This window comes from Vicia villosa, linkage group LG3 (assembly GCF_029867415.1).
Source record: "Vicia villosa cultivar HV-30 ecotype Madison, WI linkage group LG3, Vvil1.0, whole genome shotgun sequence".
In the NCBI taxonomy this organism is placed as follows: domain Eukaryota; kingdom Viridiplantae; phylum Streptophyta; class Magnoliopsida; order Fabales; family Fabaceae; genus Vicia; species Vicia villosa.
The window spans coordinates 17,641,292-17,664,058 of record NC_081182.1 but is presented as its reverse complement, the minus strand read 5'-3'; the positions used below and the strand labels follow the sequence as shown (position 1 = coordinate 17,664,058).

At 37.7% G+C, this 22,767-nt stretch overlaps 1 non-coding gene and 1 pseudogene across 1 annotated transcript; one reads left to right on the top strand and one right to left on the bottom strand.

Moving 5' to 3' along the window:
- Positions 1-8,317: 8,317 nt before the first annotated feature.
- Positions 8,318-8,424, bottom strand: LOC131593738 (small nucleolar RNA R71). The gene has a single exon (XR_009281120.1). It is a non-coding gene; the product is annotated as a small nucleolar RNA R71 (small nucleolar RNA).
- A 994-nt stretch (positions 8,425-9,418) lies between these two features.
- Positions 9,419-21,873, top strand: LOC131657650 (uncharacterized; annotated as a pseudogene).
- The last annotated feature ends 894 nt before the right edge of the window (positions 21,874-22,767 follow it).

Genomic DNA, 22,767 nt, shown 5'->3' with positions numbered 1-22,767 from the left:
AAAGTTATGAATAAAACTTAGGATAATAAATAGCTTACTTATTGAGTTTGTTGCAACAAGAAATAGAGACAGAAAATTAATGATAGTATAAACAAACTTGAAAACTTCCACCATATTTTCTCCGGTTTGCATTTTACAAATGAAAATGAATTTGTTCACCTTATAACATAAAGCTCAATCCTTTATAAACTTATACATTTTTAGTTGTATTTTTAGTATATTAATGTGTTGTATTTGTCCCTTTGGCATAGCTAGTAAAAAGGTCACATAAAAAAAAAACTTGCCAATCTTTAAAATCCAATAATTTTTACAACCTTTTGATTTCGAAGGAAAAACACACCAAAATAAATAAAAAAAAGCTAGAATTTGACTCGCGTGTTGCGCGGGTTTATTTTTTAAAAATATTTAAAATAATATATGTAATATATATTATTTTTTAATATATTTAATTTTAAAAATAAATAAATAAAATAAAAAGTTCATAAATTTATAATTAATATATAAGTGATTTTAACTTTTAAAATATTGGAATCACTTAATGTTAAAAGTGACTTCTCATTGGATTAGTCGGTTTAGTAGATCAGATATTGTGGTGAAAAAATAAGTTATTAAAGTGAGACTGAGAAATTAAAGCTGATTTAATATATTACATATGTTAGCTTTAGTTTTTAAATAATAATAAAGATACTATATTATTTTTTGTGTATTTTATTTAGTTTTCACTTATACATTGAACTAAATGATGACTTTTAATAGAGGTGTTTGATCATACATTTTCTGAAACATTTTAAATTTGTATAATATTTATACAATATTTATAATGAATCATTTTAAATAATATTTCTTACAAGAATATTCAAATCAAAGTTAAGAATGTTTTTTATCACTATAAAATCAATTTAATTCATTTATTAAATGATGTTCAATACAACCAGGAGTTAATGTTAACAAACTACGTCGAACTCAAGAATTGGCCGTCTGTGCAAGAGAGTGAGCAATCATATTATCTTGACGTTTAACAAATTTCACCTCAAAGTTTGGAAAAATAATATAATAAACTAGCAATTGACTAAATAATAAGACTAAATTTTGAATCACCCTTCCTATTAGACTTGATAGCTTGTGTCACTATTTGAGAATCATTTTCAAATGTCACAAACTCCGAGTGCGAAGATATAGCTCCAAGAATTGCCTCTTTTAGGGTCAAGGCTTCAGAGTGCGAAGATATAGCTCCAAGAATGGCCTCTTTTAGAGCCATGGCTTCAACTTCAATGACGGAAGCATTCCTGGATCCCAAGTAACACCTGCATAAATAAAATGGCCAAGGTGATTACGCACACATGATCGCGACTTTACGTGTCTATTAATCTGATGACTGCAAGTGCACAGTCGTGTCGTGTAGTTTTAAAAGATATCGAATCCACAGGGACTATGAATCGACCTACCGTTATCTAAGGTTACTATGTAAAGCTAAGGCTACTAATATTTTGATTGTTCCTAAGGGAAAGTGATTGTGAATAATAAGAAATATAATAATAGACGGATATCAGTATGTATTTCGTTTAACTTTAGGTGATCCGAAGGTCCATTGGCTAATGCAAAATTCGATTAAAAATCTTTATTAATTCAATTGATTAAAAATCCTCCTCTCAAACTTTCGCTCTGTTGATTTAGATCACTATCCTAACTCTTAATGTACGCTTTCGCCATCCCATTAGATTTTAGAAAAGCTTTTTGGAAACAACGTAATTAATAAAATGCCTGTTTTATGAAGTTGCTATCTATTTAAATCTCCTAATCTCAAACTTCCGCTTTGTTGACTCGGAACATGCTAATATCCCTAACGTACGCTTTCGCCATCCCGCTCTGGTGTAAAAACATTTTTTGAAAATAAATAAGTTCTAATTAGTTTTAATACGCTTTCGCCATCCTTAAAACTAATGTCCTATGTCTACTATCCAGTTAAAGATCTCAAACTTTCGCTCTATTGATTTTAACCTTTGACCGTCTTAAACCCTCAAACTTTCGCTCTATTGGTTTTAAGACTTACTAATTAAATTAGACATACAAACCAAAAACAAGTGATAATTAATAAAACATAATTAAGCCAATTTATTTCGGATCCACAGTTAACTTACTCTACATACCGATATCTTAATAAATTAGCCAGACATATTAATACGGTTAAGCATGCATAAATAAATTTGGCTTATAATAAAAGGCATGTTAAATGACATATAATATATCATGCAATAATAATATAAATAAAGGCGGTAAATAATAAACCTGAATAAAGTAAATTGCAATTGAATCTTGAAGTACCGAACTTCCACCACAGGTTGGCTGGATCGTTCTTCGGAATTAAACGGACGGAAATTAAAACAAGGAAAATAAAACGATAAATCTAACGTAAGGCTAGATTTATAAAAGGTTCACAACAATTTCCGGTGTAGAAATTGTTATGAGAAAATAAGACTGTTTCAATGAAAGCAGGAAGAAAATAATAAGCGCGGAACAATTTCGGCAGCACTTCGTTAGTAGGAAATCGGACACTTTGAACTGAAGTAGCAGCCTCTATTTATAGGCGAGGCTTTGCAGTTGGAATGCGTGAAAATAGGGACTTCTCAGACTGGGATTTGGAGACGTGCGTCTCCACTTCTTTAGGGAGGGCCTTTGAACGACTTGAGACGTGCGTCTCAAGTGGAGAAGATCTAGGAGGCAGCTGGAGACGTGCGTCTCCACTTTGGTGACGTGGCATAGAGACATTGGAGACGGGCGTCTCCACGTGCTAGAATGGTTTGGGCCACGCGCAATTGGTTTCTTCGTGGGCTGGTCTATCTCTTTGGGCATTTGGGCCTTATTTGCACCTCTTTTTCACTTCAGCACCCCTTTTTCAACTTTTAGGCATAAATATTGGTCATTTTAGCTCCATTTCTTTTCCTTTTCACAAATAGTCTCAATAAGAGAGTAAAACCTGAAACAAAGCAAATACTCGCATAATATCATAATAAATCAATATAATAAATGGAAAATGCTATAAATATCTACGGATTTCAAGCTAAATATACGATATAAAATCGTGTTATCAAATTCCCCCAGACTTGAACCTTTGCTTGTCCTCAAGCAAAATAATAAGATAAAGATAGGAGGACAGCGAAATGAAATACGCTTCCACCACGTCGTTCGGTCATACTCAGCTACATAGTGTTCTTGTTTGAAAATAATGTTGCAGACCAATCCAACATGCATACCAATCCAAATCATGCCATTATAGCTTGACCTTGACTCGTCATCTTGTTTTATCCTTTTCATTCGCGCGCAATCACATTAAGCCCATTATCTTGACACACACATAGCAGAGTAGTCGGTTAGTGACTATGATCCTTCTTATGGAGTTCTGGCACATTTATGTGGTATACTCCTAAGCGCTCATTTGTAGATTGTGGGGAATCGGACAATAGTCCTTCCTACCAAGTTCAGTACCAGATATCTTCTGAACCAAACAATGAGTTTTTAAATCCTTTGTATTTGAGATTTGTGACCGTTAGGTTAAATGATCTTGTGAGGATCACCTTACTTAGTAGGCACATTTCTTATTAGCGGTTAAGCACATAATTATTATTATAAGGATCATACACTTATATTCATCGACTCTCTGCGTAGTTGGTATCTAAGACGGTGCCGACTGCTAGAATAAACTACTAAGGGTTACTTCAAAAATTAAAGTCGATGGTTTTGGTATAAAGGGTATTCAAATCGGTTACGCATACTTGGGGTTTTTATTGTCTTGAATCTTGATTGATTTCTATGCGTTGAGTATTTGAGTAGCTTCGTATTTCTTGAACGTGTGGGGTTATGCGTTTATAAAAATTTTGTTATGGCTCAAGAAAATGGAAGAAATTGTAATAACCACGGAATTATACATATAAGACTTGAAATTCCATAAATATTCTTTATTGAATTAGAAAAAACATTACAAGGAAGGGAAATAAAACTGAAAGGAAATAAAGCAAGTAATACGACTCCCCCAGACTTAGATGATGCAGTGTCCTCAATGCATGTGAACTACTCCTCAGTGTTGCGGTTGCGGGAACTGCTTGCGCCTTTTGTACGAACACGGCGACGTCTATCAGTAGGAGAGCCATTTACACGAATGTTAAGATCATGCAATTGTGTAGCAATTTCGGTGTATTGACCTTCGTTCCTGATGGCGTAGTCACGGTGCTCTTGTTGCATCTCTCGAATGAGCCTTAGTGTTTCGTTTTGATTTGTCTGCATAGCTTGAAAGAGTTGGTCTTGGCGTTGAATAGCAGCATACATGGCATCAAGAGTGATAGGAGGCGGGTTGTTTGGAGGAGGTTGGTTGACATCAGCTTGTTCTTGGTTGAGTTCTTCTTCCATTGCATCCACAGGTTCATTTGGATGTTCAGGTTGGTTATCTTGAGGATTGTCATTAATAAGCCTCCAACGCTGAACATAACGGATGTTTATTCTTTCTGGGCATGGCAGGACGATATAAGGAATCAGAACTTTGTTGACGACCGAAGTGTAGTGGCCATCATTACGGGGTGAAACCAAGTGAGAGTCACGGCAGTAAGTGAGATCGAGGGATTGAGCAGGCATCATAAGATGAGAGAGGGAGATGAGGTCATCACTAAGACCTAAGGCACAGGCCAAGGAAGTAATAATTCCGCCAAACAGAAAGGGGTTTGTAGCGGGGGTGTTGATGCAACCTTGGATGTGTTGGAGCATAAAAGGTGCGGCATTGAAACAGATATTGTTTAGCGCACAGTAGAGGAAAAATAATTCATTTTGGTTTACCTTGTGGTTGTTGGATCTTGCAAAAATAGTGTGCCCCAAGACACGTTGAAAATAACGTATAGCGGGGTTTTGAATATGAGAAGCATGTAGAGCCCTCCAACCGGTAGGGATTTCGCCAGTAAGATTAAACCAAAATTCGAAAGCAAGTTCCTACCAAGATCGACCATCGAGTTCTTGAAAGATTGTGCGGAGAGAATTTGGTGCATTATTAAAATGCAAGTACGTAGCCACTGCTTCTTGATCCAGAGTAAATTCACGGTTAAACATCCGAAATTGGATGCTACCGGTTAAAAGTGGTTGATCATAAGGAGTGTCGTAGTTGAAAGAGCTCAAGAACTCTAAGACGAGCGGCTCATAAGTTGGTACGGGTTCGGTACAAAGATGGTGTAGGCTAGATTTTGTGAGCAAACGGGTGACACCATCTATGAGACCCAGAGTTTCTAGACATTCGATGTTCACAAATTTTGTGGGGAACAACCGAACATTCATAGAATGCGAGGTATTTGGTTCTTTGAGCATCGTTGTCTTCCTCTCGAGAAATAATATGTGAAAGGTCGGGAGGTGGCCTCTCAGGATGCACACTACGGATGATTGAACGTGGAGGCATGATGTGTTTGGAAAGAAAAATAGAATGGAGAGTAGAAGAGTAGAAAATGGTTTGGAGGTTGTGAAGAAAAGGAGTGGTGGTGGTGTGGTTTTATAGTGAGGTTTGAAAATGGTGTGGTTAATGTAGAATTAAAATGGAGTTATGGTGGTGTTTGAAGTTTGAATGGAATGGAGAAATGGGAAATGATGTAGAGTTAAAGAGGTGAATGATGGAGGATGAATGAGGTTTATGGTTTTTAAATGGAAGAAATAATGGGGAGAAGGAAGAATATTGAATGATGAATTTTGAAATTCAAAATTCAAAATTCAAAAAAGGGGAAGAAAATGCTTCTGCGTGGTCAAACTGAAAAATGCAGCTGCTGCCCTTGGGAGACGCGCGTCTCAGGCAGTCATTCTGCAGGGGGACAGGGTATGGAGACGGGCGTCTCCTGTCCTTTGTATGCAGAGCTCTGGTCCCACAGAGTTGGAGACGTGCGTCTTGATAACACGATTTTATATCGTATATTTAGCCTAAAATCCATAGATATTTATAGCATTTTCCATTTATTATGTCAATTTATTATGATATTACGCGTGTATTTGCTTTGTTTCAGGTTTTACACTTCAATTCCGACTATTTGCGAAAAGGAAAGAAAATCGAGCTTAAATGACCAATATTTATGCTTAAAAGACGAAAAGGGGTGCTGAAACTAAAGAGGGGTGCAATTAGGACCCAAAAGGCCCAAAAGAGACGAACCAGCCCACAAAGGAACAAAATTGCGTGGCCCAAACCTGCCCAGCAAGTGGAGACGCACGTCTCCACATCCTCTATGCCACGTCAGCAAAGGGAGACGCACGTCTCCATGTTCCTACATCTTCTCCACTTGAGACGCACGTCTCAAGTCACGTACCCAGTCTCCCTGAAGGATAGGAGACGCACGTCTCCAAGTCCCGGTCTGCAAAAAGTCCCGTTTTTCACGCAAAGCAACTGCAAAGCCTCACCTATAAATAGAGGCAGCCACTTCAGTCCAAAGGGTCCGATTTCCTGCCAACGAAGTGCTGCCGAAATTGTACCGCGAACTGTTTTTCATTATTCTGTTTCCATTTAACCTTCTATTTTCTCACAACGATTTCTACATTGGAAATTGTTGTGAACTTTTCATAGATCTAGCCTTACGTTAGATTTATCGCTTTATTTTCCTTGTTTTTATTTTCTGCCATTTAAATTCCGAAGAACGATCCAGCCAAGCTGTGGTGGAAGTTCGATACTTGAAGAATTATTTGCCATTTATTTAATTCAGGTTTTTATTTACCGCTTTTATTTATATTACTATTGCATGATATATCTATATTATATGCCATTTAATATGCTTATTATTACGAACAAAACCGATTTATGCATGTTTAACCGTATTAATATGTCTGGCTAAAATACTAAAGGGGTCGGTATGTAAAGTAAGTTAACCGTAGGGGTCCGAAATAAATTGGCTTAAATTATGTTTTATTAATTATCACTTATTTTTGGTTTATATGTCTAGTTTAATTAGTAAGTCTTAAAACCAATAGAGCGAAAGTTTGAGGGATTAGGACGGTCAAAGGTTAAAACCAATAGAGCGAAAGTTTGAGGTCTTTAACTGGATAGTAGACATAGGACATTAGTTTTAAGGATGGCGAAAGCGTATTAAAACTAATTGGAACTTATTTATTTTCAAAAATTGTTTTTACACTCGAGCGGGATGGCGAAAGCGTACGTTAGGGGTATTAGCTTGCTCCGAGTCAACAGAGCGAAAGTTTGAGATTAGGATATTTAAATAGATAACAACCTCGTAAAATAGGCATTTTATTAATTACATTGTTTTCAAAAAGCTCTTCTAAAATCTAATGGGATGGCGAAAGCGTACATTAGGATTAGGATAGTAGTCTGAATCAACAGAGCGAAAGTTTGAGACGAGGATTTTTAATCAATTGGAATTAGTAAAGATTTTTTAATTTAATTATGTAAAAGCCAATGAACCTTCGGATTACCTTTAGTTAAACGAAATACATACTGATACCTGTCTTTTATTATTATTCTTTATTTTCTCACAATCACTTTCCCTTAGGAACAATCGAAAATTTTAGTACTCCTAGCTTTACATAGTAACCTTAGATAACGGGTAGATCGATTCATAGTCCCTGTGGATTCGATATCTTTTAAAACTACACGACACGACTGTGCACTTGCAGTTATCAGATTTATAGACACGTAAAGTCGCGATCAAGTTTTTGGCGCCGTTGCCGGGGACTATTTAAGTCGATATCGTAACTCACTGTTACACCGTAGAGACTAGGAAAATTCTTCCCTTTCTTTTTGAACGATTGTATGCCAAATACTCGTTCACAAGGAGGAGACTTAATACAACGAATTAACGAGATCGAACGTTTTCATTAACGTTAAACGTCGAGCTCGCAACCTTCCCGAAGTAGCAGAAATTCCGATTAATCAGGAATTGAATTTTTACTGATCAAATCAATCAAATCACCCCGAAGTTAGAGATGGCTGCTATTCGTCCTCTTAGAGACTATGCCGCTCCTTCGCGCGCTGAACCGCATTCAAGTATCGCACCACCTGCGATTGAAGCGAACAATTTCGAACTGAAACCTTCACTGGTCCAAGCTGTTCAACAGAATCAATTCTCTGGAAGCCCTGTAGACGACCCCAATCTCCATTTATCCGTGTTCGTGCAATACGCCGACACTATCAAAGCCAACAACGTTAGTTCCGAAGCTATTCGATTACGCCTTTTCCCTTTCTCCTTGAGAGATAGAGCGAGAGCGTGGCTTCAATCCCTGCCTTCCAATTCCATAACTACGTGGGACGAATTGAAGAGAGTATTCTTAGCAAGATATTTTTCCGCCTAGCAAAACTGCTATGCTTAGAGGTCAAATCAACGGATTTACCCAGAAAGATAACGAATCGCTTTTCGAAGCTTGGGAACGTTACAAGGACATGCTTAGAATATGTCCTCATCATGGACTCGAACCATGGCTGATCATCCATACCTTTTATGGTGGTCTCTTATATAACACTAAAATGACTATAGATGCCGCTGCTGGCGGAGCATTAATGGACAAACCCCATGATGAAGCATACAAACTCATAGAGAACATGGCACAAAACCATTACCAATGGGGAGGAGAACGCGCCCGCCCTAGAGAAAGCCCAAACCAAAGGAGGAATGTACGAAATTAGTGGTATAGACCGCGTTAACGCTAAAGTAGACGCTTTAACTCAAAAGATTGAGAATTTGACCATCACTCCTTCAGCCACCGCTGCCGCTGTAGCACCTAACTGCGAGATTTGTGGATTGACTGGGCATGTAGTTGCTGAATGTCAACTCTTGACTGGAGTCCCATCTGATCAAGTAAATTACGCTCAAGGAAACCCTTATTCTAACACGTTACAACCCTGGATGGAAAAACCACCCGAACTTTTCTTATAAGAACAACAATGCGTTGTACGCGCCTGGACAAGCACCTGCTGTACCACCTGGCTACCAAAAAGCGCCTGTAGCTGCTCAAAACACCCCTAGGAAGTCAAACCTAGAAATCATGATGGAGAACTTCATAGCTTCCCAACAACAAACCAATAAAGACTTCTTGAATCAAAACATCCACAATAGCGAGCAACTAAAACAACTATCGAACAAAGTAGATGCTTTAGCTACGCATAACAAAATGTTAGAAACTCAAATCTCACAAGTAGCTCAACAACAAGCACCTACTGCTGCCCCTGCTGGCACGTTTCCTGCTCAACCACAACCTAATCCCTAAAGGACATGCGAACGCGATAACACTACGAAGTGGAACTAATTACGATGGACCCATAGATCCTAGAACCCAAAACGTACCCATGTCACAACAAGAGCCAAAGGAAACCCAAAAGAAACCAACCAACGAACAAACTGCTAAGACTGATGAGAACAATAACGAAGTGGAACCCGAAAAGGAGAAACCTTATGTTCCACCACCACCTTATAAGCCACCAATTCCTTACCCTCAGAGATTAGCTAAATCAAAAAACCGAAGCGCAATTTAAAAGATTTGTAGAACTTCTGAAGCAATTAAACATAACCATACCATTCACAGAAGCCATAACTGAGATGCCTTCATACGCTAAGTTCTTAAAAGAAATCTTATCAAACAAAAAGAAACTCGAGGATAACGAAACTATAACACTTACCGCTGAATGTAGCGCTATCATCCAAAACAACATGCCTCCAAAACTGAAAGACCCTGGTAGTTTCTCTATACCCTGCGTAATTGGAAAAACCATCATAGAGAAAGCCTTGTGCGATTTAGGAGCTAGTGTTAGTTTGATGCCTCTTTCGACCTGTAAGAAACTCAATCTAGGTGAGCTTAAAGCAACAAGAATGTCCTCTTCAACTAGCAGACCGTTCAGTTAAATATCCTGTAGGAATGTTAGAGAATATCCCTGTTCGTGTAGGTCAATTCTACATCCCAACTGACTTCATCATTATGGATATCCAAGAAGATTCTAACATCCCGATCATTTTAGGAAGACCATTTTTAGCGACCGCTGGTGCAATTATAGATGTAAAGCGAGGAAAGCTTACTTTCGAAGTAGGAGAAGAGAAAATAGAATTTATCCTTTCCCAATTCCTAAAAGCACCTTCTATAATTGACACGTGCTGTTCTGCTGATATAATCGACGAATGTGTCAAGGAAATAAAATCCGAACCAAATAAGGAAACCGAAACCCTAAGAATTCCTATGCCGCCAATTTTTGAAGATGACAACTGGCGTGAGGAATATCAAGATAACCACCTGAGTGAATGCTTAGCTTTAACCCCTGATCCTATACCTGGACCTAAGAAACCTGCTATAGAGCTGAAGACACTTCCTACCGATCTTAGATACGAATTTCTAGACGAAGAACTAAACCGACCAGTTATAGTGAACGCCAACTTAGGACGAACCGAGACTGAAAAATTACTTAATGTTCTAAGAAAATACCCTACCGCTTTAGGATACAACATATCAGATCTAAAAGGTATAAGCCCTTCTCTGTGTATGCACCGCATTATGCTCGAAGACGATAGTAAAACCTCTAGGGAACATCAAAGGCGAATAAATCCTATTATGAGCGATGTGGTTAAAAAAGGAAATCCAAAAACTGCTAGAAGCTGGAATAATATATCCTATATCCGATAGTTAAATGGGTTAGCCCCGTTCACGTCGTACCAAAGAAAGGAGGAGTCACTGTAATCACTAACGCAAAAGGAGAATCTGTAGCACAACGTACCCAAACTGGATGGAGGATGTGCATTGACTATAGGAAGCTAAATAAAGCTACCCGAGAAAGACCATTTCCCTTTACCTTTCATAGATCAAATGCTCGAACGCCTGGCTAAACACTCACATTTTTTGTTATCTGGATGGATACTCCGGATTTTTCCAAATTCCTATCCACCCTGACGACCAAGAGAAGACCACATTCACCTGTCCTTATGGTACATTCGCTTATAGACGAATGCCTTTTGGACTCTGCAATGCACCCGCGACCTTCCAAAGATGCATGATGGCAATATTTGCCGACTTCCTAGATGGAATAATGGAGGTCTTTATGGACGACTTCTCTGTCTGTGGAGGAAGTTTTGAAACATGTTTAGAAAACCTTGAAATGGTGCTTAGACGATGCGTAAGCGTAAACCTAGTCCTTAATTGGGAAAAATGCCATTTCATGGTTCGACAAGGAATTGTACTTGGACACATCGTATCAGATAGAGGAATCGAAGTAGATAAAGCAAAAATCGAAATTATCGAAAACCTTCAACCTCCCAAAACCGTTAGAGAAATAAGAAGTTTCCTGGGACATGCTGGTTTTTACCGACGCTTCATTAAAGATTTCTCTAAAATAACCAAACCCTTAACTGAACTACTCATGAAAGACGCCGAATTTGTTTTCACCGATAAATGCACTGAAGCATTTCAAACGCTTAAACAAGCATTGATCTCTGCGCCAATTATGCAACCTCCCGACTGGAATGAACCTTTCGAAATAATGTGTGACGCAAGTGATTATGCTGTAGGAGCCGTTCTAGGACAAAGAAAGGATAAGAAACTACATGTCATATATTATGCGAGTAGAACCCTAGACGAAGCTCAGATGAATTATGCCACGACAGAAAAAGAATTATTAGCTGTCGTATTCGCATTAGACAAATTCCGTTCTTACCTGGTAGGAGCCAAAATAATCATATACACTGACCACGCCGCCATTAGGTACCTCCTAACCAAAAAGGACGCTAAACCAAGACTTTTGAGATGGATCTTGTTACTGCAAGAATTCGACCTGGAAATCAAAGATAAGAAAGGCACTGAAAATGTCGTAGCAGACCACCTCTCTCGATTGGAAAATCTGAAACCCGAACAAGTACCAATTGACGATGATTTCCCTTATGAAAGACTCATCGCCCAATTAGAAGCAAATGAATTCGAACCATACCGTCCAAACTCTGAAACCGAGAAATTAGCTGAAATAGCTTTAGCCCGATCTAACACACCTTGGTATGCAGATTTCGTAAATTACCTAGCTGCTGGTGTGCTTCCTCCTGATCTAAGCTACCAACAGAAGAAGAAATTCTTCCATGACCTAAAACATTACTATTGGGACGACCCACTCCTTTTCAAAAGAGGCCCCGATGGAATCTTTAGACGTTGTGTACCCGAGGAAGAGATAAGAAGCATAATAACACATTGTCATTCTGCACCGTGTGGAGGACACCATAGCACATCTAGGACCTGCGCCAAAATTCTTCAATCTGGACTTTTCTGGCCTAACCTGTGGAAAGACGTCCATTTTGCAATACTAAGCTGTGATAGATGCCAACGAACTGGAAACATTTCAAGACGCGATGAAATGCCTCAAAAAGGCATTCTAGAAGTAGAAATATTTGACGTCTGGGGAATAGACTTCATGGGACCGTTTCCATCATCGTTTGGAAATCAATATATACTCGTAGCCGTCGATTACGTTTCAAAATGGATAGAAGCTATTGCTTCTCCTACGAACGATACACGAGTAGTTATTAAACTTTTCAAAAACGTCATTTTTCCTAGGTTCGGTGTGCCAAGACTGGTAATTAGCGATGGTGGTTCCCATTTCATTTCAAGAATACTTGAGAAACTCCTTCGAAAATATGGAGTAAATCATCGAATAGCCACACCATATCATCCACAAACAAGCGGTCAAGTAGAAGTATCTAACCGCGAAATAAAACAAATATTGGAGAAAACTGTTGCTATATCGAGGAAAGATTGGTCAACCAAGCTAAATGAAGCTTTATGGGCTTATAGAACAGCTTTCAAAACTCCAATAGGAACTACCCCATTCAAACTCGTTTATGGAAAATCATGCCACCTACCAGTAGAGTTAGGACATAAAGCCTATTGGGCCATTAAGAATTTAAACCTAAACTACACTGCCGCTGGTGAGAAACGACTTCTAGACATAAACGAATTAGAAGAACTTAGACAAGACGCTTACGAAAACGCCAAAATCTATAAAGAGCGAACGAAAAAATGGCACGACAAGCGTATATCTAGGAAAAATTTTAGCATAGGCGATAAAGTGCTCTTATTTAATTCTAGACTAAAATTATTTCCTGGTAAGTTACGATCTAGATGGTCTGGCCCTTTCGAAATAACTAACATATTTCCAAGTGGAGCGATAGAAATCAAAGGAGAAACCGTCAAACCTTTTGTCGTAAATGGGCAACGTCTTAAGTATTACCATCATCTCGAATACGATGAAAACATCGAAGTTTTTAAACTTGACGAACTGCCCGCTCTTTCGAAAAAATAGTTTTCTATTTTTAAATCGTCGAGCTTACGACATTAAACAAAGCGCTTGGTGGGAGACAACCCACATTTATTTATTCTTCTATTTTTTTTATTTTTATTTATTAAAACTTTAATTTTTCTATTTGTTAATTTTATTTTTCATTTTTAAAACTTTATTCTATTTTTAATTTAATTTTTAATCATTTTTTATTTTCCATACATCTTATAATAATTATTATAATTATAACTACTATCTATGAATTGAGAAAATATTTCCGTTATAATTATATTTATTATTATAACTTGTTACCTAAGCTTAATTTTAACTTTTTATTTTATTTTAAATAAACACTAGCCTAATTCTAACTCAATCTTAATATTTTCAACTTCTAGGTTTTTCATTTAATTACTAACTACGATGCAAGAAGTTGACAATATGGAAGTTGTGTTCCGTGGTAGAGGACAAGAAGCAAGATTTAACAAGCTGGCTGAAAGACACATGGAATTGACTTGCTATCCTCACCAACCAACTATGGTGAAGCTTGGTATCGAAGAAAGCATCCTACACCTGCTTAACCAAATCGGTTGGACTGGTTCTCACTTGTTCCGCAAGTTTAGCACTTATCGGAAGCTCACTCTGGAATTCCTGAGCTCCCTGACCTATCTTCCAAACTGTGGACAAGGACTGAAAAAAGGAGTTATTCTCTTTAGACTCTTTGGTATGGAGTTTAATTTCTGCATCCGAGATTTTGCTGAAATGTTAGAACTACCTCATGGACCCGATGCATACGCCCAAGTAGCTGAAGAAAATCTTCCATACTGGGAGTTGGAAAAATACTGGGGCAAGATCACTGGAAACGACAACCCTGAAGAGAATGAATTTCAATCTGAGAACATCCACAATCCTGCTTTCCGCTACTTTCACAAGATCCTTGCTCACTATATTTTTGGCAAGCCTGATAATGTCACTGAAGTTACTAGAGAAGAGCTGTTCATCATGTTTTGTACATCTCAGAATCGCCCGGTCAATGCCATCGCATTCATGCTTACAAACTTCGAGCGCATCACGCAAGACGAAGTTTCACCCATTAGGATCGGCGGATTTGTCACTATGATCGCTAATGCCATAGGAATGAGAGTGCCTTTGCTTAGATTGACACCTTTTGGTACCCATACCTCTATGGACATCAATTTCTGCTTTAACCGAGGTATCATCGGTAATCTTGGACCTGATCGTTTTGAATTGCTCATTGATAACAAAGTTTGGTATCAGTTCACCTTACCGAATCCTAGGACAAGTGTGCACAACCCTACCAACTGGCTTTACTATGGTCAGATTCCTGAGAGAGAGCCATCACCTGAAACTCCTCAAGCTTATGAACATTTTGATGAGGAAATGCCCGCATCTGAATCTGAACCTGAAACACCTCCTGGTTATTATGAACCTCTTCCTGTTGATGAACCCATTCCTGATTATGAACCTCTTCCTATTGATGAACCTATATCTGAGTATGAACCTGAAACTCGTTCTGAAGATTCCGTTGAAGATCACACTGTTGATATGACTGATGTCGAGGTCGAGCAACAACAACCCGCTACATCTACCGCATCGGTAAATCAAAGGATGCCCAATCTGAACACGCACGAACAAGCAATCAATGCACTACAACAAGATGTACAACATGTGCGAAACGAGCTTCACACTTTGCAAATGCATTTCTTCGATTTCATCGACACCGTAAATGCTCAGTTCGACGAAGTTTTCAAACACGTTCAGTCCAATCAGAACAACAATAGACGTGGCTAGATGTTACCGTATTAGATTATTAGATTTTTATTTCTAGTTTTAGTAATTTCTATTCTTAGTTTAGATTTACATTTTTCTGCACTTTTCCATTCTGCTATTGTTAACACTCAGTACTGGTTTAATTTTAAATGCAATATTTTATTCACTACTGCTGTTGTGTTATAATACACTGCTATTAACTGCTATATATATTTTCCTGGCTATCACTTTTTGCTGTTAATAGTATTAAAATAAGACACTGTTCTGAACTGATGGACACTTTTTGCTGTTAATGGTATCAGTCAGCACTGGCTGGTCATCTGCATGCGTGACCCACTTGTCTGCCACAGGAGACGCCCGTCTCCATCTGTGTGGGACCAGTTGGAACGAAACAGGGGACAGGAGACGCACGTCTCCATGCTCTGCCCCAGCAGACTGGCTGCCTGAGACGCACGTCTCCCAAGGCTAGCAGTCTGCATTTGACCACGCAGACACTCTTCTCTCCCTCTTGAATTTTGAATTTGAATTTCAAAATTCATTCTCCTCATTCTTCCCCTATTTATTCCATTTAAACCCCATTAACCTCATTCATCTTCCATCATTCACCTCTTAAACTCCATTCATTTCCCATTCTTCTATTCTATTCAAACTTCAAACACCACCATTAATCCATTTTAATTCTCCATTAACCACCCCATTTTCAAACCTCACTATAAAACCACACCACCACCACTCTTATTCTTCACAACCTTCATACCATTTCTTTTCTACCATTCTACTATCATATCTATTTTCCATTTCCATACTCACCATGCCTCCACGTTCATTAATCCGTAGTGAGCGTCCCGAGCGACCACCTCCCGACCTTTCAAACATTATCTTCCGAGATGATGCTCAACGAACAAAATATGTTGCTTTCTACGAACGTTCGGTTGTTCCCACAAAATTTGTGAACACCGAGTGTCTAGAAACTTTGGGTCTCATTGATGGTGTCACCCGTTTGCTCACTAAATCTAGCCTCCACCATCTTTGTACCGAACCCGTACCTACTTATGAGCCGCTCGTCTTAGAATTTTTGAGTTCCTTCAACTACGACACTCCCTCTACTCAACCATTCTCAACCGGTACCATCCAATTCCGGATGTTCAACCGTGAATATGCTCTAGATCAAGATGTCGTAGCTTCATATTTGCATTTAAATCATGCTCCAATTGCTCACCGCTCAATCTTTCAAGAACTCAATGGTCGATCCTGGGAGGATCTCGCTTTTGAATTTTGGTTCCATCTCACTGGAGAAAATCCTACCGGTTGGAGAGCTCTTCATGCTTCTCACATTCAAAACCCCGCTATACGTTATTTTCAACGTGTTTTGGGGCATATTATTTTTGCAAGATCCAACAACCACAAGGTAAACCAAAATGAATTATTTTTCCTTTACTGTGCGCTTAACAATATCCGTTTCAATGCCGCACCGTTTATGTTCCAACACATCCAAGGCTTAGTCAACGCCCCCGCTACAAATCCATTCTTGCTTGGAGGCATTATTACTACCTTGGCCTGTGCTTTAGGTCTTGGTGACGAGCTCCTATCACTCTCTCATCTCATGAAGCCTGCTCAGTCACTCGATCTCACTTACTGCCGCGATTCCCACTTGGTTTCACCCCGCCATGATGGCCGATACACTTTGGTCGTCAATAAAGTTCCTATTCCTTATGTCATCCTTCCTTGTCCTGAAAGAATTAACATCCGTTATGTTCAACGTTGGAGGCTTATTGAAGAAAATCCTCAAGATGACCAACAAGAACATCCTAATGAACCAATGGATGCAAATGAAGAAGAACTCAACCAAGGGCAAGCTGATGTCAACCAACCTCCTCCAAACAACCCTCCGCCTATTACTCTTGAAGCCATGTATGCTGCTATTCAACGCCAAGATCAACTCGTTCAAGCTATGCAGACAAACCAAACTGAAACAATTAGGCTCATCCGAGAGATGCAACAGGAGCACCGTGACTATGCTATTAGGAACGAAAGTCAATACGCTGAAATTGCCACATATTTGCATGATCTTGACATTCGTGTTAATGACTCTCCTGATAGACATCGCCGTGTTCGTACAAGAGGCGCGAGCAGTTCTCAAAACCGCAACAATGAGGAGTAGTTCTTATGCACTGAGGACATTGCATCATCTAAGTCTGGGGGAGTCGTATTATTTCTATTTCCTATTTCCTTTAGTTTTATTTTTCCCTTCAGCTATTTCCCTTCCTTGTAATGTTTTTCTAATTCAATAAAGAATATTTATGGAATTTAAGTCTTATATGTATAATTCCGTAGTTATTTCAATTTCTTCCATTTTCTTGAGCCATAACAAAAAAATTTTTGCTCCTAAACGATAAACGCAAACCCCACACGTTCAAGAAATACGAAGCTACTCAATCACTCAACGCACCGAAACTGAATTAGTCAATATCCTTATTGTCACAACACTCTAAAACCCCCGAGTATACATAACCGATTTGAATACCCGTTATACCAAAACCACCGACTTTAAGTTTTGAAATAACCCTTAGTAGTTTATTCTAGCAGTCGGCACCGTCTTAGATACAAACTACGCAGAGAGTCGATGAATATAAGTGTATGATCCTCATAATAATTATGTGTTCAACTATAAGAAGAAATGTGCCTACTAAGTAAGGTGATCCTCACAAGATCATTTAACCTAACGGTCGCAAATCTCATATACAAAGAATTTAAAAACTCACTGTCGATTGGTTCAGAAGTCATCTGGTAATGAACTTGGTAGGAAGGACTATTGTCCGATTCCCCACAATCTACAAGTGAATGCTAAGGAGTATACCACATATTGTGCCAGAACTCCATGAGAAGGATCATAGTCACTAACCGACTACTCTGCTATGTGCGTGTCAAGATAATGGGCTTAATGTGATTGCGCGCGAATGAAAAGGGAGAAACATGATGACAAGTCAAATAGGTCGAGCTATAATGGCATGATTCGAATTGGTATGCATACTGGGAGTTGTTTAGTGTTGTTACTATAGGTTTATTGCTAAGATTCATTACTTCCGAATAAGAACACTATGTAGCTAAGTATGACTGAACGACGTGGTGGAAGTGTGTTTCATTTATCTTTATCTTCTTATTTTGCTTGAGGACAAGCAAAGGTTCAAGTCTGGGGGAATTTGATAACACGATTTTATATCGTATATTTAGCCTAAAATCCATAGATATTTATAGCATTTTCCAATTATTATGTCAATTTATTATGATATTACGCGTGTATTTGCTTTGTTTCAGGTTTTACACTTCAATTCCGACTATTTGCGAAAAGGAAAGAAAATCGAGCTTAAATGACCAATATTTATGCTTAAAAGACGAAAAGGGGTGCTGAAACTAAAGAGGGGTGCAATTAGGACCCAAAAGGCCCAAAAGAGACGAACCAGCCCACAAAGGAACAAAATTGCGTGGCCCAAACCTGCCCAGCAAGTGGAGACGCACGTCTCCACATCCTCTATGCCACGTCAGCAAAGGGAGACGCACGTCTCCATGTTCCTACATCTTCTCCACTTGAGACGCACGTCTCAAGTCACGTACCCAGTCTCCCTGAAGAATAGGAGACGCACGTCTCCAAGTCCCGGTCTGCAAAAAGTCCCGTTTTTCACGCAAAGCAACTGCAAAGCCTCACCTATAAATAGAGGCAGCCACTTCAGTCCAAAGGGTCCGATTTCCTGCCAACGAAGTGCTGCCGAAATTGTACCGCGAACTGCTTTTCATTATTCTGTTTCCATTTAACCTTCTATTTTCTCACAACGATTTCTACATTGGAAATTGTTGTGAACTTTTCATAGATCTAGCCTTACGTTAGATTTATCGCTTTATTTTCCTTGTTTTTATTTTCTGCCATTTAAATTCCGAAGAACGATCCAGCCAAGCTGTGGTGGAAGTTCGATACTTGAAGAATTATTTGCCATTTATTTAATTCAGGTTTTTATTTACCGCTTTTATTTATATTACTATTGCATGATATATCTATATTATATGCCATTTAATATGCTTATTATTACGAACAAAACCGATTTATGCATGTTTAACCGTATTAATATGTCTGGCTAAAATACTAAAGGGGTCGGTATGTAAAGTAAGTTAACCGTAGGGGTCCGAAATAAATTGGCTTAAATTATGTTTTATTAATTATCACTTATTTTTGGTTTATATGTCTAGTTTAATTAGTAAGTCTTAAAACCAATAGAGCGAAAGTTTGAGGGATTAGGACGGTCAAAGGTTAAAACCAATAGAGCGAAAGTTTGAGGTCTTTAACTGGATAGTAGACATAGGACATTAGTTTTAAGGATGGCGAAAGCGTATTAAAACTAATTGGAACTTATTTATTTTCAAAAATTGTTTTTACACTCGAGCGGGATGGCGAAAGCGTACGTTAGGGGTATTAGCTTGCTCCGAGTCAACAGAGCGAAAGTTTGAGATTAGGATATTTAAATAGATAACAACCTCGTAAAATAGGCATTTTATTAATTACATTGTTTTCAAAAAGCTCTTCTAAAATCTAATGGGATGGCGAAAGCGTACATTAGGATTAGGATAGTAGTCTGAATCAACAGAGCGAAAGTTTGAGACGAGGATTTTTAATCAATTGGAATTAGTAAAGATTTTTAATTTAATTATGTAAAAGCCAATGAACCTTCGGATTACCTTTAGTTAAACGAAATACATACTGATACCTGTCTTTTATTATTATTCTTTATTTTCTCACAATCACTTTCCCTTAGGAACAATCGAAAATTTTAGTACTCCTAGCTTTACATAGTAACCTTAGATAACGGTAGATCGATTCATAGTCCCTGTGGATTCGATATCTTTTAAAACTACACGACACGACTGTGCACTTGCAGTTATCAGATTTATAGACACGTAAAGTCGCGATCAGTTAACAAAATTGATTTTAAAAACTGGGTGACTGCAGCTGCTATAAAATAAGTGAGGGATGATGTCATGTAATCTGAAAATTGTTTGACCTAATATATTTTACTTTTTTTCTATTTGTTTTTAGTGGTGATTACTATAAGTTTGTGTTTTTAATGTTGTGTTGTATTTTAAAATTGTTTTGTTTCTTAAGTATTTTCCTTTTCTCATTTTCTTCTTACAACCAAACACATTCTCCTTTCTCACAAACGGAAAATAAAACCCTAATTGTATATCTCACACACTCTTCATCTTCACCGTTCTCACTCTCTTCAACCCTCACCAGGAACCTCTGTTAGAACAAGATTTGTTCTTATCAATTATCTTAGTTTTGATGATAACAATAATATGAATTTTGCTTAAGATAATATGGTACTCTAATCCAATGCAATTTCCCTTTCAGGAAATATATATAAAGAGTACGCATAATTCAGCGCTCAGAAGTTGTGTCTCAAATGGTTCAGCATGCAACATCAGAACATGGTCTGGCAAGACATCAGAAGATGGTCGAAGCAGAATCAGAACATGGGTCTATGGAAGCATCAGAAGAACATGAGATCAGAAGCACTGAAGATCAGAAGATGGTATCACGCTCAGAAGCACTTCAAGGTCAGAAGATCAGAAGATGCTATGCACCAAGCTGTTTGACTCTGATGATATTCAAACGTTGTATTCACAAACATCAGATCAGAAGAAAGTACAAGTGGCAAGCTACGCTGACTGACAAAAGGAACGTTAAAAGCTATTAAAGGCTACGTCAGTAGACACAGCGTGAACAAGGCTCGAGGTAGTTGACAAAAGCGTATAACATTAAATGCAATGCTGTACGGAACACGCAAAGCATTAAATGCACTCAACGGTCATCTTCTCAACGCCTATAAATATGAAGTTCTGATGAGAAGCAAAGTTAACGATCCTGAACAATATAATTCAAATTAACTTGCTGAAACTCTGTTCAAATCAAAACTCAGAATCTTCATCTTCATCAACTCACTACATTGCTGTTGTAATATCTTAGTGAGATTAAGCTTAAACGATAAGAGAAATATCACAGTTTGTGATTATAGCTTTTAAGAAGCATTTGTAATACTCTTAGAATTACATTAAGTTGTAAGGAACTAGAGTGATCGTGTGATCAGTATACTCTAGGAAGTCTTAGCAGTTGGCTGAGCAGTTTGTAACTAGAGTGATCAGGTTGATCAGTAGACTCTAGAAAAGTCTTAGAAGTTGTCTAAGCAGTTGTTCCTGGAGTGATCAAGTTGTGATCAGAATACTCTAGAAGACTTAGTCGTGGACTAAGTGGAAAACCATTGTAATCCGTGCGATTAGTGGATTAAATCCTCAGGTTGAGGTAAATCATCTCTGCGGGGGTGGACTGGAGTAGTTTCGTTAACAGCGAACCAGGATAAAAATAATTGTGCAATTTATTTTTATCGTCCAAGATTTAAAGTCACACTTATTCAATCCCCCCCTTTCTAAGTGTTTTTCTATCCTTCAACCTCTCTCTTCGAACCTCATTATCCCTTAACTATAAGCCTTCATACTCAATCTTCACTCGCAACTGGTTTGTATTCTGATACATTCTTTCTTTGTTCTAAACATTAAGTTCTACTTTATTTTCTTGATTTGTTCAATTTCGCTTTCAAATTTTTTTCATCGATTCTCCTACGTTTTTGTTATTTCTCTTTGATCTGTTACTTCAACTTGTTATTTTTGTGTGGATCTTTCAAGATTTCGTTAAAGTTTGGCCATTTTGTTAACATTATTTACATAAATTAATAAATAAATTATGAATATAAATTTTACTTTATGTAAGTTTTTTTTATCCAGTGAGAGTTTGATTTTGGACTTGTATCAAATGTGTGAAATTGTAATTGAATTAATCCAGTAACGAATTGCCACAATAAGATAATGAGGCATCGGGTTTATGTCACATCATTTTGCTAACATTTGACATCATTCTAATGTAATTTCATTGATATCACAATACTAAGGGCATCTCCAACCGTACGTGAACCCATTTTTGGGTTCTTTGTGGGACCTATTAAGCCATGTTAGCTTGAAGCAATTCAATTAATTTTTCACTCCAATGGTGCAACTCTGAAGAACTCATATTGGGTCCCACAACTTTACTTTATAAATTAATATTTTATTCATATTAAATTTTATATTATTTAAAATAATAATTTTAATTATTTAAATTAAAATTGATATAAAATAAATAAAGTTCAAATTTAACTTATAATTTAAAATGATAATTAAAAGTAATCTCAAATACATGACATATAATTAAAAACAATAAAAATAAATAACATCAAATAATTAATCAAACTTAAATTTCATCATCTTCATGTCCAAAATGTTCCCAAACATACTCGACTAGATCTCCTTGAAGTTGACGATGAACTTGTTTTTCACGAATACTTGCTCTTCTTTGTAGTCTTGTTGCAAGATTCGAATGAGGACCGCTAAATGTTTCAGTTGTTGAGTTGTGGTTATCCATATTATCATAATAGTAATCAAAATTACTTCCATATGTATGCCGTTCGTCTTCCACAATCATGTTATGCAATATGATGCAGGCATATATGGTATGCTTGAGGGTCTCCATGTGTCAGGCACGCGTTGGGCCACGTATAATTGCAAATTGAGATTTAACACATTAATGTCATTGTTTGAACCTGCAATACCAAAAAAAGCATGCCAAATCCATAAGTCTTGTGATGCCACTACTT